The sequence below is a fragment of the Oryctolagus cuniculus genome, chromosome 6 (assembly GCF_964237555.1).
Source record: "Oryctolagus cuniculus chromosome 6, mOryCun1.1, whole genome shotgun sequence".
In the NCBI taxonomy this organism is placed as follows: Eukaryota; Metazoa; Chordata; class Mammalia; order Lagomorpha; family Leporidae; genus Oryctolagus; species Oryctolagus cuniculus.
In genome coordinates, this window is record NC_091437.1 from 60,920,156 (window position 1) to 60,943,351 (window position 23,196).

The 23,196-nt window shown below is 50.3% G+C and overlaps 2 long non-coding RNA genes across 3 annotated transcripts in view; one reads left to right on the forward strand and one right to left on the reverse strand.

Annotated features, from left to right (window-relative positions):
- The first annotated feature begins 9,686 nt into the window (after positions 1-9,686).
- Positions 9,687-17,733, forward strand: LOC103347973 (uncharacterized). The gene is made up of 4 exons (XR_516462.4): positions 9,687-9,766; positions 11,225-11,562; positions 13,925-14,243; positions 17,570-17,733. It is a non-coding gene; the product is annotated as an uncharacterized lncRNA (long non-coding RNA).
- The window catches only part of LOC127490559 (uncharacterized), a 54,554-nt gene continuing 47,477 nt past the window's right edge, over positions 16,120-23,196 (reverse strand). For both annotated transcript variants that reach the window (XR_011389908.1, XR_011389907.1), the window contains one exon: positions 16,120-19,702. This is a non-coding gene — a long non-coding RNA (uncharacterized lncRNA). The remainder of the gene's footprint in view (positions 19,703-23,196) is intronic.

Sequence of the window (23,196 nt, forward strand, 5' to 3'; positions counted from 1 at the left end):
AGGCTCCCCTCTCATGGTCTTCCGTCTCGTGAGTCGGATTCTACATAGGGAAGCACCTCTCCTGCCACGACCAAGAGCCTCAGCCTTGCCCACCGCGAGCTGGCGAGAGTAAGTGGGTGAGCACTCTGACCTCAGACTGTCTCGCTTTCTTCTCTGCATTTGATCACTATCGTCTGAAGTTATTGATGCTCGCATGGTGCATAGCCGTCAGGGTGTCTCCCCCGTAAGGGTTACGTCATCCAGTGAGTCTGCAGTTGGCTTAGTGTAGGTGCTCTCTATGACGTTTGCACAGAGTGAAGCTGCCTCCTAACGCATCTCTCAGATCGCATCCCCGTCGGGGAGGGATGCATGATTGTACTTATATTTTGTTTGTTGTCTGCAACCCTCCCCTCCCCCAAGTGAAAATTCAAGGAGCAGGAACTCTGCTTTGTTCATCACTGTGTCCTCGCCACCCAAAACAGACCCTGACCTGTAAGTGTTCAGTCCATTTTTCTTGAATGAATGAGGAAATGAATGAATGAATTTGTGTGAAATTTCATGCAAGACTGAAAAGTTTCAATAGAGGAAAAAATGCCATTCTGCTTTTCTCCGTGGCATGGGTTGCTCTGGTACTGCCAGTTCCCCCAGCTGAATGGGCCAGCTCTGCTCTGCCCCCATGGTGCCTGCAACCCTGGGCAAACCGCTTAACCCCTTGGGCTCCCCAGTTTGCTCACTGGGACAATGTGGGAGCAAGAAGCGGACATGTCCTAAAGTCCTTCTGTCTCTCTGAACAGTGCTCAGGGATCAGGGCGTGAGGAAGGGAGTTGGCAGAAGCAAAAGTGAGTCGGGAGAGGCTGGGCTGAGCCGAACCCGTCCAACCAGCCGAACCAGGGGCCCCATCACTGATTCACTGCACGACTTTTTCAAATTCCCTTTAGCAAAACAGCCTTGGCTGCAGCTCAGACCCATGCGGCTGAGGTGAGCACAGTAGGGTTTGGGTGTTCATTCATGTATTTTTCATTCAACAAAGATTTTTTTTTTCATTTTATTTCAGAATAGATTTAAATTTACAAACCAAAAATGGAGAGGCGATAATACAAAGAATTCCCATATCCCCTCATCTCATTTCCCCCATTAACAATCTCGTATTAGTATCTTTGTCACCATGAATGATCCTCACCCAGCTTCCCCCATTCTGTTTCAGCCAAGTTCCTATTATCCCTTCCACCCCTCCCAGCCATGGTAAGAAACATTCCCAACAAATGGTTATTAACTGCCCAGCTACTATGTGCCAGGCAGCAGGCGCTCTTCGCCTCCCTGGGGGAGCTCACAGTCTGGTGCAACGGGTCTCAGAGGGCAGCCCCTGGCACCGCAGCGTCACTACCTGAGCAAAGTTAGAGATGCGGATTCTCAGGCTGCCCTCAGGCCAACCGGCTCAGGAACTCTTTGGACAGTCGCCAGCAACCTGCTTTGCAAGAAGCCTCATGGATGACCTTGACACACACTCCTCTGGACCACTGTGGGGATTCAGGCACCAGGCCCCTCGTTAGCCGGGATAACACGTTATTTAATGAATCAGAACTGTAATCACGCCGGACGAGAGGTGCAGGGATCTGAGAGTGAGAGTCCCTAGGGATGGAGTTGCCAGGCAGATGCTTCTTGGGAAACAAGAGCCATTAAAGGGGAAAAGGTGTATCTGTGTGCACTAACACCTAACAACAGCCAAGATAAAGTCTGGGGAATAACGCAAGGTGCAGAATAAAGATGCATGCCAGGTTCCTGGTGTGTGTGTGTTTCAAAGATGTGTTTGCCTTCATACACACTGTCTCTACAAGGGTACACAGGAAATTAGCTGGGGCGGCCACGGTGGTGCAGTGGGTTAAGTTGCTGTTTGGGACGCCAGCATCCCACACCAGAGTGATGGTTTGAGAGTCCCAGCTACTCTGCTTCTAACCACCACCCCCCTTTTTTTTTTTTTTTTTTGCTAATGTATCCTGGGAGGCAGCAGATGATGGCTGAGGTACTTGAGTCCCTGCCACCCATATGGGACACCCAGGATGGAGCTCCTGGATCTTGGCTTCATCCTGGCCCAGCCCTGGCTGCTGTGGGAAGTTAGAGAGTGAACCAGCAACAAGAAAATCTCTGTTTCTCTCTCTCCCTATATGTTACTCCCCCTTTCAAACAAATCTAAAAAAAAAAACCTGGCTCCTGGTGGCTGTATGTTGTAAAAAGACACGGCAGTAAGAAGTGGAAGGGAAATGAATTTTGACCCACAAATTACCTGAATTTGTTTTCATGCTACACATTTCTTTGAGAACAAGAGCACAGCTCTGGGCTGGCCTTGTCTCATCTCAGCTGTGGCGTGGTCACACAGGCAGACAGGTATAGGGAAGAGCTGTCTCCAGCCTCAACGCCCAACCCTCTGGGTTTCCCCCGTCTGTGGGTGGTTCCTGGCGTCTAGTATCGCCCAGACCCTTGCCCTGGAGGAGCTTCCAACCTGAAGGGTGGGACAGCCACAGTAGCGACGACAGGAGCCTGGCCGAGGGAGCAGTTGATGAGCAAGGGTGCTGGAGTAGCAAGGCGTCTGAAAGGACTTAAGAGAGGAGCAGGAGCTGGGTTGTTGGAGAAAGTGCTGGCCTTGCACTCTTAGAGGGTGTGTTTGGGGTGCTGACTGGAATGGGTATGGGTAGGGGATCAACCCTCCTACTCTGCATGGGATTCTGGGGGTTCCTGGCATGTGGGGCTTTCAGCACTGCACCCCGGGGAGTTGGTCCCCCTAGGACAGGTGCTGGTATACAGCAGTGATGCAACGGGAAGAGGCAGCACAGGTACATTTGGGCAGAGATAGTCAGGTTGGAGGTTTTGGACTTGACTCTGTAGTAGGGTATTACTCGGGAAGCGACCTTGACCGGAGACCTGATTTGGCTGATGCAGGTCTCAGCTCATGCAGTCTCAGCCTCTATTCCCCTAGTTAACTCCACACTACCCATCTGTTAAAAGAAACGTCCAGAAACCCAGCCTTGAATATGCACCCTCCGTTGACTTGCACATCCTACCACTCTGTTTTATACAAAAGAGCACCGTGTGTCTCTGCCAGGTTCATTTCTCCCGTGCAGGCTCAAAGGTGGTATGAAAATAGCTGTCAGAGAAGCCACCTGGCCAGCAATCCTGGAGCTCTCTTTTGCATTCTAGTGGCAGGGATTCAGAGGGCCTGAGACAAAATCACAGATGTTTCCATGTGATTACCATGGTGCAGCCCACAGATTGTCCCCATGTCAGCCCCTGGCTTGCACTTAGGACCCTGAGCACAGGTAAGTAAAGCTATTGCCTGTCCCATGACTTCTGGACGACTGAGCTAAGTGGAGAGGTGGGTGACTCAATTCTCCTTCCCAGAGGCTCTTGTGCAGCCTGGGGTCTCCCTGGTGATTGGTGAGAGAGATGTGGTCTGGATCCTGGTCCTCTCTAACAAGCACAGAGTCCTCCAACACAGAGGCTGGGGGTGGGATTAGGGTGGGGGAGTTCTCCACAAGCAAAGAATGAAGACGGCGTGGGGCAGCGCACCTTCTGCACGGCAGGCGGTTGCCAGCCACACCTGCCTGCTGTAATTTGGTATCTTCACGTCTGTTTCTGCAGCCTTTGCATTAAGTCCCTCTCTAGTACCTGCACGGCTTGGAGCTAGGATTTGTTGGGTCTACGTAGGACTTTGGGGCTGCAAGACCCTTGGGAATTAATCTAATTACAATAGCTCATTCCTCAGACTGGTAAACTGAAATCAGAAAAGGGAGGCCACTTGCTCAAGATCGCTGTCAAGGGTTGAATTGTGTCTTCTCCTCTTGCTCCCAAAATTCATTCCTGAGGCCTGGGCCCTGCCCTTTACCTAAACAACATTGACAAAGTATACAGAGCCTAGGGGCCAGTGCCATGGCTCACTTGGTTAATCTTCCACCTGCGGCGTCAGCATCCCATATGGGCGCCGAGTTCTAGTCCCGGTTGCTCCTCTTCCAGTCCAGCTCTCTGCTGTGGCCCGGGAAGGCAGTGGGGGATGGCCCAAGTGCTTGGGGCCCTGGACCTGCATGGGAGACCAGGAAGAGGCGCCTGGCTCCTGGCTTCGGATCGGTGCAGCAATGGCCATAGCGGCCATTTGTGGGGGGTAAACCAATGGAGGTAAGACCTTTCTCTCTGTCTCTCTCTCACTGTGTAACTCCATCTGTTAAATAAATAAATAAATAAATTTTTTAAAAAAAAAAAAGTATACAAAGCCTAGCTAGGAAAGTGCAGAAAGCAGCACATGGGGTAAAAACCAGACTGAAAGTACAACACACAAGAATACACGGAGGGACGGCACCACAGCTCACTAGGCTAATCCTCCGCCTGTGGCGCCGGCACACCGGGTTCTAGTCCCGGTCGGGGCGCCGGATTCTGTCCCGGTTGCCCCTCTTCCAGGCCAGCTCTCTGCTGTGGCCAGGGAGTGCAGTGGAGGATGGCCCAAGTCCTTGGGCCCTGCACCCCATGGGAGACCAGAAGTACCTGGCTCCTGCGATCGGATCAGCGCGCCGGCTGTAGCGGCCATTGGAGGGTGAACCAACGGCAAAGGAAACCTTTCTCTCTCTCTCTCTCTCTCTCTCACTGTCCACTCTGCCTGTAAAAAAAAAAAAAATACATGGAGATCGGTTTTTATGAGTTTGACACTCTGCCTCTGTTAAATAGAGACATTATCCAGCAGTGTTTTGTGAGGCTTGATGGAGGACGCACATATGCACTTAGCATAGTGACTGGCTCATAACTTGAATTCAAATGGTTCTTCCCCTTCTTGCCACATAAACATTATCTCATTAGCACCAGCAACGCAGTTGGACATAGTACAAGAGGAATTAAAATTTTGAGAGTGATCCAGATTTCTTTTTTTAATTTTTTTTTATTTATTTGAATGACAGAGTTACAGAGCAAGGTAGAGCCAGAGAGAGAAAGTTAGAGAGAGAGGTCTTCCATCCACTGGTTCACTCCCCAAATGACCGCAATGACCAGAGCTGAGCTGATCGGAAGCCAGGAGCCAGGAGCTTCTTCCTGGTCTCCCATGCAGGTACAGGGGCCCAAGGACTCGGGCCATCTTCTACTGCTTTCCCAGGCCACAGCAGAGAGGTGGGTGATCCAGATTTCTAACACTAAGTCAGGCCCCCTAAAAGCCCAGAAATAGTTCTCTGAGCCTCCAGGGTGTCAGAACGGGGCCTTCCTTGGAGAAAAGGTCTTTATGAAGATAATGAAGTTAACATGAGGATGCTAGCACAGGCTGCAATCCAATACGACTATGAAAAGTGGGATGGAGGCACAGATATGCACCAGGTAGGAACATGAGCGCAGCCAAAGACGATGCCAAAGACCATCTGAAAACCAGCAGAAGCTGGGGGAGGGAGCTCCCGGCCCCCCAGCAGCCATCGGAAAGAGTCATTCCTGTTGACAACTTCCTCTTGGACTACTGCCCTCCAGAACTGTAAGGTCACAAACTGCTGTGTTTAAGCTGCCCCAGTGTGTGGCACCTTTTACAAAGACATCAGTCCTGGTGGACTCGAGGCCACTCAAGTTAATGGCCTCTGGGACAATCCCGTCACCAAATGAGGTCATGTTGCTTGGTCCTGCAGGGGAAGACGACACCATGAAGTTTGCTGGGGAGAGAGGCAATTCAGCCCCTCCCAGTCAGTCAGCCAAGTGCCAGGCTAGAGAGGCAAGAAGCTACCCTAGCCCCAGATCCCATGCAGCTGCTGCTACTGCACACACACCTGTGCTACCTGAGAGAGGAGGGCTCTGTGGGCCCGGAGTTCATCTCCTAACAATCTGTTCACAAACATGACATGAGGGGCTCCCCAGTCTTTCTCATGCCCTCGGTTTTACACAGATAGGCTTGGCACACAGAGCTCAGGGCCATCACCCAACACCTTGTCCCCTGCCCCCTCCTCCCGCAGGTTCTTGGCAGGACACAGGAAGACCCAGCTCCTCCCTGGCTCTCTTCAAAGCATTTTCCTCCTACCTTTGATTTTTATTGGTTTGTGTGTTAAACGCTTTGTCTGTAATTACGCCGTTTGCTGCGTGTCCTGTTTCATAATGACTAATATGAAATACAGGCATAAGCAAAGGGAAGCACGTAATGCAGTGAACATTTAATAATTAGTATTCATTAGGGCAATTATTTTAATAAATTAGACTCAGCTAAATGTAACCATTTTGCCCTGATTTAAAAACAAAACAAACAAAAAAAACCCAAAAAAACAAAAAACAAATACCTGTCTGGTTGAACATTGCAGCAAGGGAAGAGAAGTGGTGGAAGTAGAGAAACAAAGGTGAAGGTAGAAACAGGAGGGGCTGTGGAGGGCAGGGCAGAAGCAGGGAAGGGTTAAAGGGAATTTGGAAATGGAAAACCTAACTGTGATTCAGTCAGGAGAGTGAACATTGAGAAAGAGCCCATGAGGGGGCCCGAGCTGTGGCATAGCAGGTAGAGCCACCACCTGAAGTGCCGGGATCCCATATGGGTGCTGGTTCGGATCTCCGCTACTCCACTTCAGATCCAGCTCACTGCTATGGCCTGGGAAAGCTGTAGAAAATGGCCCAAGTCCTTGGGCCCCTGCACCCCATGGGAGACCCAGAAGAAGCTCCTGGCTCCTGGCTTTGGATCGGTGCAGCTTGGGCCATTGCCACCATCTGGGGCGTGAACCAGCAGTTGGAAGACCTCTCTCTCCCTCTGTAACTCTGCCTTTCAAATAAATAAATAAATCTTAAAAACAAAAACAAAAGCCCATGAAGCCCCAGGTCCTTTGCCCGTGTTACCTCATTCGGTACCAGAGTCTTTCACTCCTGCTGCTACTTTCCAGACCAGGAATCTGAGGTTTGCTTGAGCTCACAAGCTGGTGAGTAATGGAACTGGAAGCTGGATCTGTGCTCACTCCAGAACCTACCCTCCTAACCTACTAACTAGAAGGCGGTTACATTTCAGGCTTGCAAGATGGGACTAAATCATCTTCAAAAAAGCAAAAACAAACAAACAAACAAACACCCGATTTACTGCTCTGCTGCCACTCTCTCGAAATTCCTCATTTATTAACAAGGGACTGGTCTGTGGCGCAGCAGGTTAAGCCACTGCCTGGGATGCTCATATCCCATATCAGAGTGCCATTTCCAGTCCCGGCTGCTCCACTTCCATCTAGCTTTCTGCTAATGCACGTGGGAAGGCATCAGATGATGGCCCAAGTCCTTGGGTCCCTTCTACCCATGTGGGACACCTGCATGGAGATTCTGGCTTCTGGCCTCAGCGTGACTCAGCCTGGGCTGCTGTGGGCACTTGGGGAGGGAACCAATAGATGGAAGACCTCTCCTTTTTTGTCTTTTTATTATTTTTCTCTCTCTTTCTTTGTCCCTCTATCTCTGTAACTCTGCCTGTCATATAAATAAATCTTTATAAAATAGTTTTTAACAAGAGACTACATTGCCATTTTGCGCTCAGCTTCACAAATGATGCAATCAATGCTGGGTTCAAGTTTTGCAGCCACAACAAAGAGATCCAGAAATACAGTGACTTAGCCAAGACTGAGGCTTTCCACTGTTTTACGTGGCAGCCCATAGGTATACACAGTGAGATGGCTTTTCTAAAAAAAAAATGTATTTATTTATTTGAAAAGCAGAGTTTCAGAGAGAGACATTTTCCATCTGTTGTTTTACTCTCTGAATGGCCTCAAAGGCCAGGGCTGAATCAGGCAAAAGCCGGGAAGCAGGAGCTTCATCTGGGTCTCCCATGTGGGTGCTCCCAAGGAGACTTGGGTCATCTTCTGCTGCTTTTCCCAGGCCATAGCAGAGAGCTGGATCAGAAGTGGAGCAGCCAGGACTTGAACAGGTGCCCATATGGGATGCCGGCACTGTTGGCGGTGGCTTTACCCGATACGACACAGCACCAGCCCCGAAAACCAATCCTTTAGCACATCGTCACCTCCTCCTTGGGGCTTGGGGTTTTCAGACTGATGCTGTCTGCCAGCCAGCTGCTTCCATCTCTCCAGGTACTGCAAAGGAAGCATGCATTGGTCGGACTTTGAAGGATGCTCAGGGTCTCTGGGCACACGGCCCCAAGGACGCTGTGCAGAATTAAGTGCACCAGGCAGGTTCCTTAGCCCAGGATTTCTGAGGCTCTCAGAGGGCTCTGTGATGGCCTCCTCGTGAATTCACCCCACTAGGTCCCTGCCAACACATAAAGGCCTCTGACTGAGACAAGTTTCAGGCAAAACATATTGAAGCTAAGTCAGAAAGGGGCTGCTGGCCAGGCATGGAACTAAACGAAGCATTCTGAGTGCTGACCTGATGCCACTAGTGGAAACCTCCACGCCAGACTTCACGTGCTGATTCACAATCAAAACGTGAACACATTAAAAATAGTACATAACCAAAGCATAGGCAACAAAAGAAACACCAGACAAATGGAATTATACCAAATGCAGAAGCTTTCTCACAGCAAAGGAAACAATCAATAGAGTGAAGAGACATCCAACAGAATGGGCAAACATATTCGCAAGCTACTTACATGATAAGGGATTACTAGCCAGAATATACCAGCAACTCCAAAACAAAGCAAAATTCAACAACAACAAAACCACAACCCATCTGGGTCAGAAGTGGACAAAGGGTCTGAATAGACAGTTCTCAAAAGCAGAAATACAAATGGCCAAGAAATATATGAAAATGTTCAATATCACCAGGCATCCAGGAAATGCAAACAGAAGCCACAATGAGATATCGCCTCTCCCCTGTCAGGATGGCTGTTACCCAAAAGACAGAGAACAACAAGTTGATGAGGGTGTGGAGAAAGGGGAGCTCTGCAGACTAGGGTATAAGATGTATACAAACCGGCGCTGCGGCTCACTAGGCTAATCCTCCGCCTGCGGCACTGGTACTCTGGGTTCTAGTCCCGGTTGGGGCACCAGTTCTGTCCCAGTTGTTCCTCTTCCAGTCCAGTTCTCTGCTGTGCCCCAGGAAGGCAGTGGAGGATGGCCCAGGTGTTTGGGCCTTGCACCCGCGTGGCAGACCAGAAGGAAGCACCTGGCTCCTGGCTTCGGATCGGTGCAGCGCACGGGCTGTAGCAGCCATTTGGGGGGTGGGGGTCAACCAACGGAAAGAAGACCTTTCTCTCTGTCTCTCTCTCTCTCTCACTGTCTAACTCTGCCTGTCAAAAAAAGAAAAAGATGAGGCCGGCGCCGCGGCTCACTAGGCTAATCCTCCGCCTAGCGGCGCCGGCACACCGGGTTCTAGTCCCGGTCGGGGCACCGGATTCTGTCCCGGTTGCCCCTCTTCCAGGCCAGCCCTCTGCTGTGGCCAGGGAGTGCAGTGGAGGATGGCCCAGGTGCTTGGGCCCTGCACCCCATGGGAGACCAGGAAAAGCACCTGGCTCCTGGCTCCTGCCATCGGATCAGCGCGGTGCGCCGGCCGCAGCGCGCCGGCCGCGGCGGCCATTGGAGGGTGAACCAACGGCAAAGGAAGACCTTTCTCTCTGTCTCTCTCTCTCACTGTCCACTCAGCCTGTCAAAAAAAAAAAAAAAAGAAAGAAAAAGATGTATATGAAATACAAATGAGTTTCATGTATAAAACTAAGTATAAAATCTAAGTATAAACTTAGGTTCCATTCTGAGAACATCTTATTATGTGCTGCACCTGTTCCAAATTCTGAAGCCTGAAACATTTTTAGTCACAAGCAAGATTCAGCAAGATCAGGAAGAGTGAATGTGAGCATCAGGCGGGGAACATTGAAGGTTGACTAGAGGTAGACAAACAAGATCTTGACTCTGTCGCGGATTCACACAGTGGCCTTGGACAGGCGTCTTCACCTGCCTTGGCCTGTTACTTCCTTGGGGACCAGAGGTTATTGATGCACTGACTTCTATCTTTGCGATGTTCTTTCTTTCCATGGCAGTAGCTGTTTCCTTCTGAACTGTGTCCAGGTTCTCCCCATGCCACAGACACCTCCTGGTGCCTGGAAGAGGCCTGGTGAGGCCCACAGTTGGAAGGCACACTGCTGCCTGGTCCCCAGGGCTGCATTCCCGTCGGTGATGACAGTGGTGGAACCAGCCACCTGACTCACAGAGCTACACTGCCCAGACATCAAGGGACTCCAAATTAGAGGATAAGACACTGGTGTAGTTTAGTAGGATGAAAGAATAATGCAGCCTTGTTGGTAATACCATAAAACTAAGCTTTCCTAATGTTAAAGGTGCACTTGCTAATTGGACATCCGGCATACCTGCGAGCTAAGTGCAGTGGCTGAGAACATGGACATCCTGCTAGACTCATGCAAATTAAGTTCTTCCTCTTGCACTGAATGGCTCTAGGTTGTTGGTCTTCACTGCTCCTGTTTTTCCTGAAGTAAAACAGAGTGAGTAATAGGACCTAAGCCATGGTGTCAGGGCAAGAATGAAGTTATAAAGAGTTAAATGTTGCAAGAACAGCTCCCGAACTTTCTCTGTTCACAGTGCCCTCAACGTCTCATTAACGTTGTTCCTGCTTCCTCCAGGGCAAAACGAAACAAGGAACAGCTCCATGCGTGAAGCAGTTAGCTCCAAAGGATGCAATAAGTACCTGTGTCATCACAGCCTAGCAACCATTTGGGGGGAAAAGTACATAAATAGAAAGAATAATACGTTTGTTTCATTTTTTTTTGACAGGCAGAGTGGACAGTGAGAGAGAGAGACAGAGAGAAAGGTCTTCCTTTGCCGTTGGTTCACCCTCCAATGGCGCGGCCGGCGCACCACGCTGATCCGAAGCCAGGAGCCAGGTGCTTCCTCCTGGTCTCCCATGTGGGTGCAGGGCCCAAGCACCTGGGCCATCCTCCACTGCACTCCCTGGCCACAGCAGAGGGCTGGCCTGGAAGAGGGGCAACCGGGACAGAATCTGGTGCCCCGACCGGGACTAGAACCCGGTGTGCCAGCGCCGCAAGGTGGAGGATTAGCCTAGTGAGCCGCAGTGCCAGCCCTTTTTTGTTTGTTTGTTTGTTTGTTTGTTTCATTCTTAAATAACCGTCATTACAATCAACTGTGGGCATGCGCCAGGGATGGGTTCTATAGGCCCCATGAAAGTCAAAATCCAAGTAAGCCCAAGGACTTATATAAAATAGTGTAGTATTCACACATAACCTACGCATGTCCACCTGTACCCTTCAAATCATCTCTAGACGACTCATGACACCTAACACTATGTAAATAGTTGTCACCGTGTATTGTTTAAGGAATAAAGACAAGAACAAGAAGTCTGCACGTGTCCAGTCAGACACAACTGGTTCCCCAGACACTTTCCACCTGAGGTCGTCTGCATTCCAAGCTGCGGGTCACACAGGGACACGAGGCTGAAGAGTGCGCGCGCGTTCGTTGGGTACTGCACAGCCACAGAAACCCCAGAGAGCAGATTGAACACCGCTACGCTCATCGCCTATCCCGTGTGGATTTCCAGGCTGTAGTTGTGTTTTACTACAGCAATGGCTGAGAACCAAACTCTGACGTCATCAGAAGGAAGATAGCCCGATCTCATGCTGACACTGGGGACGACCTCCAACTACCAGCTTGCAAGGTGCGCTAGAGAAATCGGGCATCACCCTGTCTCCCTTGAAATTTGAAGCAGCCCAAAACATGCTCTGCGTTAGCGGCAGCATCGTGGGGGCACTGGCTGTCTGTGTAGGACTTCTGAGAGAAAGCACTCAGAAACTGCTCCCCCTCCTCTGCTCTGCTCTTCTCCCTTACCACCTTCCTCCTCTTTCCTTCCTCTTACCCTCTCTTGCATTCCTAACCACCTGTTCACTGCCTTCCTCTCCTTTGCTTCTCTACCAACTCCTGGAAGCTGCATCAGTTTCATCCTGGGTCTTCAGGGTCCAGCACAGGCTGGAGCAGAGAAAAGTGAAGTGAAGTGAAGTGAAGTGAAGTGAAGTGAAGTGAAGTGAAGCGAAGCCAAGCCCTACTGGTCTCCAATCTTGTGGACCCTCAATGGTCAGCACCATCCCACTGTTTCATTCCCTTTCCCCAGACCAAATAAACACCTTCCAGGAAATACTGAGCTGAATCTCACACATGTCTAAACCATGACCTGACAGTTTGATTTGAAAATTTGACATAATTAATCCCAACCGTGAGCTCACTTCCTTCCTGCTTCCCACTTCTTGGGCTGCAAAAGCGGTTCCACTTGGGGCTGGCATTGTGACACAGTTGGGTGAGCTGCCATTTGCCAAGCTGGCATTCCATATCACAGCATGGTTTGAGTCCCAGCTACTATGCTTCCAAACCAACTTGTTGCTAATGCACCCAAGAAGGCAGCAGAAGATGGCCCAGGAACTTGGACCCCTGCCACCTACACGGGAGACCAGTCTGGACATCCTGGCTCTTGGCTTTGGCCTAGCCCAGTGCCAGCTACTGTGGCTATTTGGAGAATAAACCAGTGGATGCAAAGTCTCTCTACCTCTGTCTCTCTCTGTCTCTCTCTCTCTCTTTCTCTCTCTCTGATGCTCTGCTTTTCAAATAAATACATAAATAAATTTTAATAGTTCCATTTGATACTTATATTAAAATTAGCTGAGATCCAATTAATAGAACTTTAAATGGTGCAATGTTTCTCAGAGTGGGGTTCTCGGGCCACCTTAATTAGACTGACCAAGAGTGCCTGTCCCCCAGCATCCGTGTCACGGAGGAAAGGCTGGTGCACATGGATCATTGGACACGTCACAAGAAGGGACACAGTGGTGGGCAAGATCCTCGGTGAGAGGATCAGAGGATCCTCTGATCAAACAAGACCGAGATCGCAACAGCAGTAATGGCATGACGCGATTGCCCAACCAATTAGATGGGCAGCTGCCTGCAGAGGATCACGGGATGGACTCGGGGCTTCTGAGATCTTCTTGTCTCGGTGGTTCAGTGTGAATGCAACAGCAGTACCTGATGCCCAAACGCCATGTGTCAGCAGAGGGATAGGGATAGGGAGAGGGAGAGGGAGAGGGAGAGGGGGAGAGGACATCTAAGGTAGGCCAGGCTAAGCTGTGATGGCTTAAATTAGGTGGGTTAAATGCATTCTCACCTTGACGATGTCTTCCAGGTACAATAGGTTTAGCAGGCTGCAACCCCACGGTAAGTCAAGGAGCATGTGTGAGATGTGACCAGAGCACAGAAGGCCCCGTGTCATCTCTTTCTTCTCTGCAGCCTCAAGGCCTGCCTACTCCTCTTCTCCCTGGCCTCGACCATGCCAGCGTATAGTGAGCCCTCAGTATCCGTGGGTTCCGTCTGCATGCATACAGTCAGCCAACTGCAGATGGAAAATATTCAGAAAAAATAGTCGCCTCTGTACTGAACCTGAGCAGACTTGCTTTCTCGTCATTTTCCCTGAAACAATACAGTCCAGCAGCTGTCTACATAGCGTTTACATTGTATTAGGTGTTATAATTAATCTAGGTATGATTTAAAGTGTACAACATGTGTGAGTTCCATGCACATAACACACCATTTTTATGTAAGGGGCTTGGTCCTGGAACCAATTTCCTGCAGATACCAAGGAGGGGCGGGGTTATTCAAAGACTTACATGCAGAGCTTAACCCTGACCAAGTCAATGCCACTGCTATCCTTGCTGTAGAGATGAGGAAACTTCAGAAGCTAGAGGACAAGTTGAGGGTCAAGGGTAACTGGTGTCAGGACATAGCAAGGACTGCAGGTCTGTTTTGCCCCAGAATGTCTCCCCACAGTCACTCCTAACCCAGAGGAACACGAGAAGAGGAACACTTCTAAGTGGGCGAGAACTACGGGGTCATCTTTTCGTGCGTTCTCAGTGGGCAGATGAGAACACAGAGTGACGCAGCCAGGGCAGCCCACGCTGTGCTCCTGTCACCACCCCACGGCAAAGTCCGCAGCCAGTGGGAACATAGAACCCATTCACGGCTTTCCTGTCGCATTTCAGATAACGGCTAACCTCGGCAGTGAAGGCAAGGCGATTTCCCGCCCCTGGGTTCAACAACGCGAGGCCCGGGCTGATTGCCAGGCCATTTTCAAACAGTACCGAGAGCTGGAAAAGACAACCGATCCACGCGCTTTCTGAGAAAGACCGGCTCCTTCAAGAGAAGGCTCTGGACAAACAGAAAGAGCTTATGTGACACTAAGAATGACAAGACGTCCTTGCCGGCTCTCTTCACTGTGTCTGCAGTGGAAACTACCTGGTCTCAACCGGCTCTCCACCTGAGAAAGCCAGCGCTAGATGCATCGGCCCAGGCCTTAAAACGGTAAACAGTCTCCCCTGAAACCCCTCTACTGTCGAAGTTGTCTTTCCCTTCATTGCAGTAGGCCTGGTAACATTTACCTGAGAAATGCACCCTCCGTTTGGTTTTGCTTGTTTTTTTCTTTTTTAATTTTTGTGGTCTTCTGGGGAAATTGCCAGTGCTGCTGGTTGGTCTTTCCCTGCCTAAGATAAGTGGTGTGTGTCCCGGCCCCTACTTCTCCTGGCTCCTCTCCTCTCTGCTGTCTGCCTTCCAACCACAGAGGCCCCCAGTGGTTTCTCAGTCCATGCTTCCCTACCACTACCCCAGGGCCTTTGCACACATTCCTCCTCCAGCCTGAAATACCCCTCCCAACCCTCTTTACCTCGCTGGCTCTTCCTCTTACCTATTTCTTCACTTCCCGCTTCTTTCTTCCCTGGGTTGACAATTAGCACATAGCTGTGTGACTGCCATTCTCTTTTGTTTCTGCTTTGTAACACACCCTAGTTGTAGTTTTGCCTTTAGGTTCTGGTTCTGGTTGGCTTTCTAGGTGCATGGGGTCTGCACCCATGGATTCATCAAACTATAGACTGAAAATACTTAGGGGAAACAAGTATGTCCCATTGGACCTATACAAACATACTCCCTCAACCCTAAGCAATGCAGTCTAAAATGATTTACATAACATTTACACTGCGTTACATATGACAAAGAATCTGGGGATGATTTAAACAGTGCTGGAGGATTGCATAAGCTCCATGCAAATACTAGGCCATTTTGTGTAAGGGGCTTGAGCATTTGTGAATTTTGCTGTTATCCAAAGTAAATCCTGTAGACAATCAGTCTGTCCCCCACAGACACTGAGGGATGGCTGTACTGGATTCCTTGACCGATTCCTCTAGAACACAAGCTCCATGTGGGTGTGAGCTGTTGTCCATTTGGATCTCCCAGTTCCCTACCACTTTATGTGCACCATGCTAGGTACCTAGTAAAGAGCACTTGGTTCACTAAGTGGATGAACGGATAAGGGCAAGATGATAATCCCTCATTGCTGTACAGGTAGGTTAGAAAGAGGAACATGGGGGTGTGGGAATGGTGACGCCACTGATAGCAGGGGGAAGCCAGAAGTCAGGAGGTTCCTGCTTTCTTTGGATTCGGCCCAGGATTTATGTTCATTGAGACACTAAATGCCTACTCCAGTTCCTCTGTCCAGCTACCTAGTGAGAGCTGAGGGGGTCTGGGGGAACATTCGTATGTTGCCCTTCAACTTTAAGCTGAATTGGAAAATCAGTAGTTCAGGCAAGGACAAGAAATAAGATTTTAATGTTCTATTCAGTTCAACAAATAGTTATTATGCTTTTGGGACTGGGCCGTTGGAATGTCTTGGCAGTCTTTCCTGGACCTGTAGAATAACACTCTCCAAGTCTCTGATAAGGCCTGGAGAGCGTCTCCCCAGGGTTTTGTCCATACTCCCAGCATCGAGGGCTGCAGGGACACACAGGAGCCCTGGCCTTAGGGTGCAGAACAGGTGGAGCTGCAGGCTACGATGCTGACTCCCTACATGGGCTCTCCGAATCCCAGCTGCTCCACTTCTGATCCAGCTCCCTGCTGGGAAGGCAGTAGAAAATGGTCCAAGTACTTGGGCCCCTGCACCCACATGGGAGACCTAGAGGAAGCTCCTGACTCCCAGTGTTGTCCTGACCCAGCCCCAGCCATTGAGGCCATCTGGGGAGTGGACCAGTGTATGGAAGATGTCTCTCTTTCTGTCTCTCCTTATCTCTCTGTGTAACTCTGCCTTTCAAATAAATAAATTAAATCTTTATTTAAGAGAGAGAGAGAGAGAGAGAGAGAGAGTGAGCCCTGGCCATCTGGCCATGGAGTTAACTGTAGTCTCAGGTCTCTCGTCTCTCTACTTCTTGGCTGAAAACCTTTCACGTATTCCTACATTTCTTTTTTTTTTTTTTTTTTTTTTTTTTTTGACAGGCAGAGTGGACAGTGAGAGAGAGACAGAGAGAAAGGTCTTCCTTTTGCCGTTGGTTCACCCTTCAATGGCCGCCGCTGCAGCCGGCGCACCGCGCTGATCCGATGGCAGGAGCCAGGATCCAGGTGCTTTTCCTGGTCTCCCATGGGGTGCAGGGCCCAAGCACCTGGGCCATCCTCCACTGCACTCCCTGGCCATAGCAGAGAGCTGGCCTGGAAGAGGGGCAACCGGGACAGAATCCGGCGCCCCGACCGGGACTAGAACCCGGTGTGCCGGCGCCGCAAGGTGGAGGATTAGCCTATTGAGCCACGGCGCCGGCACGTATTCCTACATTTCAAGTCGGGAACATACTAATCATCAGTTTTTAAATGTGTACGTGTGTGTGTGTGTGTGTGTGTGTGTGTAATTTTAAAACAAGTGAAGCAATCTGCTTTTCTAAGGTGTAACTGACAGTTGATCAATTACATAGATTTAAAGAGTACAGTTTAATGAGTTTTCACACAAACACACACACACACACATGCGTGCGTGTACTTGTGAAACAATCAACATCCAAATAGTGGACACTTCCAACACTCCCAAAAAGTTTCTTCCTGTCGCTGATAGCTCATTCCTCTCCTTCCCCATCCACACACATCACTGCTCTGCCTTCTGCCCTCAGACTGCCTCTCAGGGTGATAAATGACAATTTCTATTTCACTTTAAAGGTCTCTGCTTTCTTTTCCTTTTCTTTTTCTTTTTTTATTTATTTGACAGATGGAGTTAGACAGTGAGAGAGAGACAGAGAGAAAGGTCTTCTTTCCGTTGGTTCACCCCCTAAATGGCCGCTATGGCCAGCACGCTGCGCCGGTCTGAAGCCAGGAGCCAGGTGCTTCCTCCTGGTCTCCCACGTGGGTGCAGGGCCCAAGAACCTGGGCCATCCTCCACTGCCTTCCTGGGCCACAGCAGAGAGCTGGACTGGAAGAGGAGCAACAGGGACTAGAACTGACGCCCATATGGGATGCCGGCGCAGCAGGCGCAGGATTAACCAAGTGAGCCACAGCGCCAGCCTCGCTTTTTCTTTTTTCTTACAATCGCAAAGGATGCAAGAGAAAGCAGCAATGGAAAACTCATTTTAAGCCTGAGATCATCCTTTCTGGGGCGGCAGTAAGGTAATCTGTTGGCTTCTCCTGGTGGGAGAAGCCCACCACGCCTTGCTGGGGCACAGGGAGCACAAGCCAGAGGAGCTGCCTTGTCTCTGCCATCCAAAAAAGAAAAAAAAAAAAAAAACTCTCTGGAGAAACAGGGACCCATGACGCTAACCCATACAGCAGCCTTAGCCAAGCTCCTCCTCAAGGTTACCTTGGAAACGTGGGGTTTGCCTGATTTTCAGATCCTGCATCAGTTTGAAGAGAAGGAAGCAGAGTCTCCATTTGGAAGAACAACCAATAAAGATGAGACGGCCCAGAACCTTCCAGCCTGGGTCTTTATTTACTTGAATAGTGATGATCTTCACATTGCCCTTTAAACATCTGCTAAGAATTTAGGGAGGGACGCTTAACCCAAAAGTTCTCTCTGGCAGCTGGCAGCAGAACAATTTGCAGGCAATTTACGGCTGTGTCTTTGCCTGGTGTTCACAGGGAAAATGAGGTGTTGACTGTTAACGTACTTCCCTGGCGAAGAAGGGGAAGGAAGGCTGTTTGAACAGCTTCTTCCTGTCCAAGCAGTTCCCGGGAGACTTTGGACCCCAAGCACGAGTCACAACTTGCCACATGCCAATCAGATTCATAACCAGGCTCCTTTTTAGCTTTCAAAAGCAGGCACACCACACACATGCGCATGCGTGTGCACACGCACACGTTCGCGCGCGCACACACACCCATACAGCCTGTCTCTAATGTAATGAATGCTGCACTGATGTGTCCCTTTGGGTTTCAGAAGCATAAGCAATCCTTCACCGAAAGATCAGAGCCCCAGCTGGACAGAAAACTTTCCAACTTGGAGACAGCTGGGCTAGCCACGGATTCACCCGGGGAACAAGCATCATGCTAAACCCTGTGGCTTGCATTGTCTTGTTGAATCGTTACAACAATTCTTAGAGATTAAAAACACACATTGTTCCCACTTTCCAGAAGAGGGAATCAAGTCTCCATGAGGCTAAGAGACTTGCTTGAATCACTGCTGTGAGCAAGGCCAGGTCTGTTCGCAGAGATGGTAACTGTTGTCTCTGTGTCTGGCTCTGTGTCCAAGTGTCTGGCGGATAACTGTCAGGGCCCCACCCACTTCCCCTGGCTTGATTCCCTGCACACTGGGCATGGCTCTGGGCTGACCAAAGCTGTCCCCTCCCACACTGACCGTACATGGGCCTATGGCCATGACTGATGAGAGTCTGACAGTCCAGTTGCCTTCCCTTTGGGTCTAACAGCTCTTATGGGGCAATTCTCATGCCAAGACTCCTGCTGGCTGAGGACATACATAGCTGGACTTCTCTGGAAACCACACGTTCCCTCTCTCCTCTGTTACACTCCTTCTGCCCCTTTCCTGGGAGAACACTCCCTTTGTACCTGCCTTGCCCGAGAGTCCCCATGGCAAGTCCTCCTTCTAGGGAACTGACTTAAGACAAAGCTCCCCCAGGAGGGGCAGGCTGACACTGAGGAGAGACCAGGGACGACTGAAGTCCTCTTCTGTCCTCACCAGTTTAAGGTCTCCGGAGCATGGTGGGTGCTTGTAGGGTTGATTCACAGAGGGCAAGACAAGTATTAGAGGAAGGCACACGGACGCACATCCCAGCTTTTAGAGCAGAGAGGGGTTGACACTCATAGCACTTGCCTCGCATAGAGGTGATAAACGTGTCAGATAATGGATGCAAAGCATTGTGATGCAGTCGGTTGCATGCAACTCATTGAGAAAATCAGATATATTCAGGGACTCCAGTAGAAGAAAAAATGTCCCCTGTCCCTCCTCCTCCATATTCCCATTCTCATAAGCACTGAGCAGAGTCAACAAAATCATTGTCCTTAATCACTGGCACACAGAAGGGGGTAGATACTGATTGGTCCCTTTGCCTCCAACAACTGGATTTGGGTGGAGGGGTTCCAGTGAGGGAAAGTCTGAGATAAGCTCTGGAGTCCAAATGACCCAGAACCTACTTCCCTGATGGAAAAGGCCTGGGGAGGCCATAGGCTTCTCGGGTTGCACTGAAAGATCCCAGGAGCTGGGACTGGGATTCTTTGGGATCATTATCACAGTCTCTCTGGAGCAGGAAAGAAAAAAGCCAGAGCCTGCCCATACATGCTCACCCAACCAACCCATCTTTACTCTCCTCTGCCGATTCCAGACCTCAGATCTAAGCCTCCCCTCCCCCTCCCCCTCTCCCGCCAAGCTCACCTGAGCATCCAGTGCATTGAAGCCGGATTCGACTCCACATCTCCACCGCAGCTGAAGCTCCATCCCCTCATTCCCCCAACAGACTCACCTTACCCACGCCTCCTGCATGTCTACTCTGTCTCAGTCACTACTGTGGACTCTGGGGATACAGAACAGGCAAGGGTGAGGAAGCCGCGCCCACACCGGAGCCCTGTGTGTCTCATGCTCTCTATCCCCAGCACATTCTGTTCTGCCTGCCTCCCCACACCTGTCCCTGTGGAGGCTGACCCACACAGCTCACCCTCAGGCCTCTGCTCATTCAGCACTCTCCCCATCTAGCTGGAGCCCTGAATTTCTACATTCCAGTGAGCGTCCCCTCTTATAGCCCTCCTTGGAGAGCATTGCACTGATACGTCTACAGAGGCTGCGTTCCCTTTGACATGGATGAAACCATTCAGTCAGTCAGTCAGTCAGTCATTCCTTCCTTGGTTCCTCTCTTGATGAGCCAGGTTCCGTGCTGGGCGCTGGGGGCTGAGCAGGGGTTAATTGCAGATAGGATCCCTGTCCTAGTCTCATGGTCCTTGCTTGCCAAACAGGTGAAAAGACACTAATTTTGACTTCAGCAGATGCAGCAGCCCTTACTAAGTCTACAGAATCCATGAGCAAAAAGGACAGAAATGTCCTTTCTTTCAAGCTAGAGAAAGACTGTTTGGAGCTGGGGAGTATGATCATGTCGTCACAGAGGAAACAACCTCAAGTAGAAATCTGATCGTCGTCTGACCAAAGAAGAAGAATCTCGCCCCTTGGGTCCGAGTCTGCATGGTGCAGGGGGGCCCTGAAGGTCATGTGCACCTGTGGCTTGTCAAAGACCATCATTGTCTTCGTGGTCAGCAGCAGAGTGGGTGCCATGCAAAGTAGCCCCTTCTTGGCCGCTTCACTTGATCCCTGGAGGAACGTGGACGCCACCTTGCTCTCTTTCTCCATTTCTCAACTCAAGCTAAAACTTCAGGAAGTCAGTGTGATCTCCAGATTGTCTTCAACGGCCCATTTCAAGTGCTGGACAGACAAAAAGAAATCTACACTTCTGGTTCTATTCCAGCCCCCAGTCAAAATCCTATCTGGAGACATATCTCCATAGTTAATATTTCTTTCTTACATAGACTCAAAAGAGCAAAAGTCAAAGAGAAGTAAACAGTAGCAAAGAGGGAAAGCAAACTGAAAGCCCAAGGTACTGGACAAGGCTGAGAAATGTAAACCAGATGTCTTTAGCTAAGCAGCCCACTTGTCGGAACGAGGTGGAGGGGGATGTGGGGTGGGGCAGGGAAGACCAGGACAGCATCAGCAGTCTCCCACAGACGGCCACGCGCAGCCACTAAAGCAAGGGGGAGCCCCCTGCCTCCTCCACAGGTCGTTTCCATGAAGAGGGGCCTGCCACCACGCATCCAGAGAGCTTGCTGGTGGCAGGGCCCGCTGGACAGTATTAATTCACACAGGCCCACAGGCGGGCCGGGCGCTCTCCAACCTATTGGGTTACATGCAAAGCCCAAATCAACTTCCTGGGATAATTAATAGAGGAAATTGGAAAGGAAGGAACCATCTATCAATTATCAATAGGCAGCTCACAGGAACTCTGCAAATTAAGCGGTAAAAATGAGGAAGGGATGAAAAGAAAACTATGGGATTTTTTAAAATATTCCTCTATGATGCAGCAGATAAAAGGAGTTGCCACAACAATGTACCAGATCAAGGAAGCTTGGATGCAAAGGCAAGGGGAGTAGGAAGGAAGCCGGGGGGACTGGCTGCATGCACCCTTATAACCCAGGGAACTAGTCTTCCGTCTGAGAAGCCACCGGAAACAAACAAACAAACAAAAAAAACCTGGTGCAGTATTTGCAGTATTTCCCATACTCAGGGATGTGCATGGAGGGGTTGGCATAGCATTAAATGAGACCAATGGAGAACTGAAGAAATGATTCCCTTCTCAACCTTCTCAGTTGGACTTCAGTCTGGTTCTCCTGGCCCTTTAACACCTCCCTCCCTGACGGTAGCAGAGCGCTCTTCTTAACGAGCGGTGCGGGGCACGCAACCTGCTGCAGCCAGCTGGCTCTCACTCTGCTTTATCTTCCTTGTATTTATTTTTTCACTTGCCTTCCATGGATCCCACGTAGCATTTATTCCATGGCAACAGCTGTCTCAAGTCCGTTGGAAACAGATTTACTCACACTGTACACAGTGAGGTGACTTAAACATATTATATTCAGGAAATAGTAGCACCTTGTCGCTCCCCCTCTTCGTGGAGGAACGACACAGGACCCTGCGCTGTTCTTTTGTCTGCTCGGCCCTCCCCGGGTTTGCTGCTGGTTCTTCCCGGGTTGGCTACCGTCCCTTCCACCTCCGTGGAAGGGAGGTTCCCCCTGCCACTTTCCCCACTTCCGCAGGGGAGCGGCACACCGCCGGCCGGCTCTCTCGGGGGCTGCACAGGTGTTCCTTCAGATAGATGTTCCCCATAGATGTTCCTGGTGCATGGTGTCTCTCTCCTCCTTTATAGTCCTCTTCCGCCAATCCCAACTCTGCTACCCACACGCCGAGTACGCTGCTCTCCTCCAATCAGGAGCAGCTCCTGCTGTTTATTGGTTGAACTGGAGGCAGCTGTGTAGAAGCTGTTTCCTCCTCTTCCAGCGCCATATTGTGGGAGAGCAGATGCATAGAATAAGTCTTAATTCGAGTAACAGTCTAGTCCGAGTTGCTCCCCACACACCTAATTACAGAAGGAGAGCTTGCACCCCTCTACAGGCCCAGAACTCTGGAAATGGCTTTGAATTTCTGCTGGGTGCATCCCGGTATGACGAGACGGCATTACTGACCTCTACGAAGCCCACAGAGGAACCATACACGAATAAAGTGCATCATTTCATCTGACTCTTCCAATTCCTTTGGGAGATAAATAATGCCTTGGAAGCCCCTTTCACAAATGAGCAAGCAAGGCCTAGAAAAGCTAAGTCTGTTGCCCCGAGACACTCAGAGAGAAATGTGGCGTCTGGTTCATTCCTGGTGGCTGGCCAGCTCAGAACACGGAAGAGCTCTCCTGAGCATTCTTGAGAGGGTGCAGGCAAAGCCCTGGGCGTGGAGCGCGTGCCCAGTGAATTCTCTCCTCCCTACCCAATGAGATGCACAGGACTCTGGGAGACTTCCAAGGTCCTGAATCCCAACTTCTCTCCTTCAGACAGAAATCTGCAGAGGTGTCTTCCGAGGTCCTGTGTAACAAGTTGCAGCAAAACCAGCACTTTGGTTGAAATCCCCAGGATGGGGCTGGCACTGGGGCAGAGTGGATGAAGCCACCGCTTCTGACACCAGCAGCCCATATCTGAGTGTGAGTTCAAGTCCTGGCTGCTCTGCTTCCGATCCTGCTCCCTGCTAATGCACCTGGGAAGGCAGCAGAAGACAGACCAGGTACCTGGGCCCCTGGCATCCACGTAGGAGACCCGGATATAATTCCTGTCTCCTGGCTGCAACTTGGCCTAGCTCTAACTGTTACAGCCATTTGAGGAGTGAACCAGCTGTTGGGTGATTGCTGTCTGTCTGTCTCTCTCTCTCTCTCTCTCTGTCTCTCAAATAAATCAATAATAAATTAATCTTTTTTAGGAAAAGAAAAGA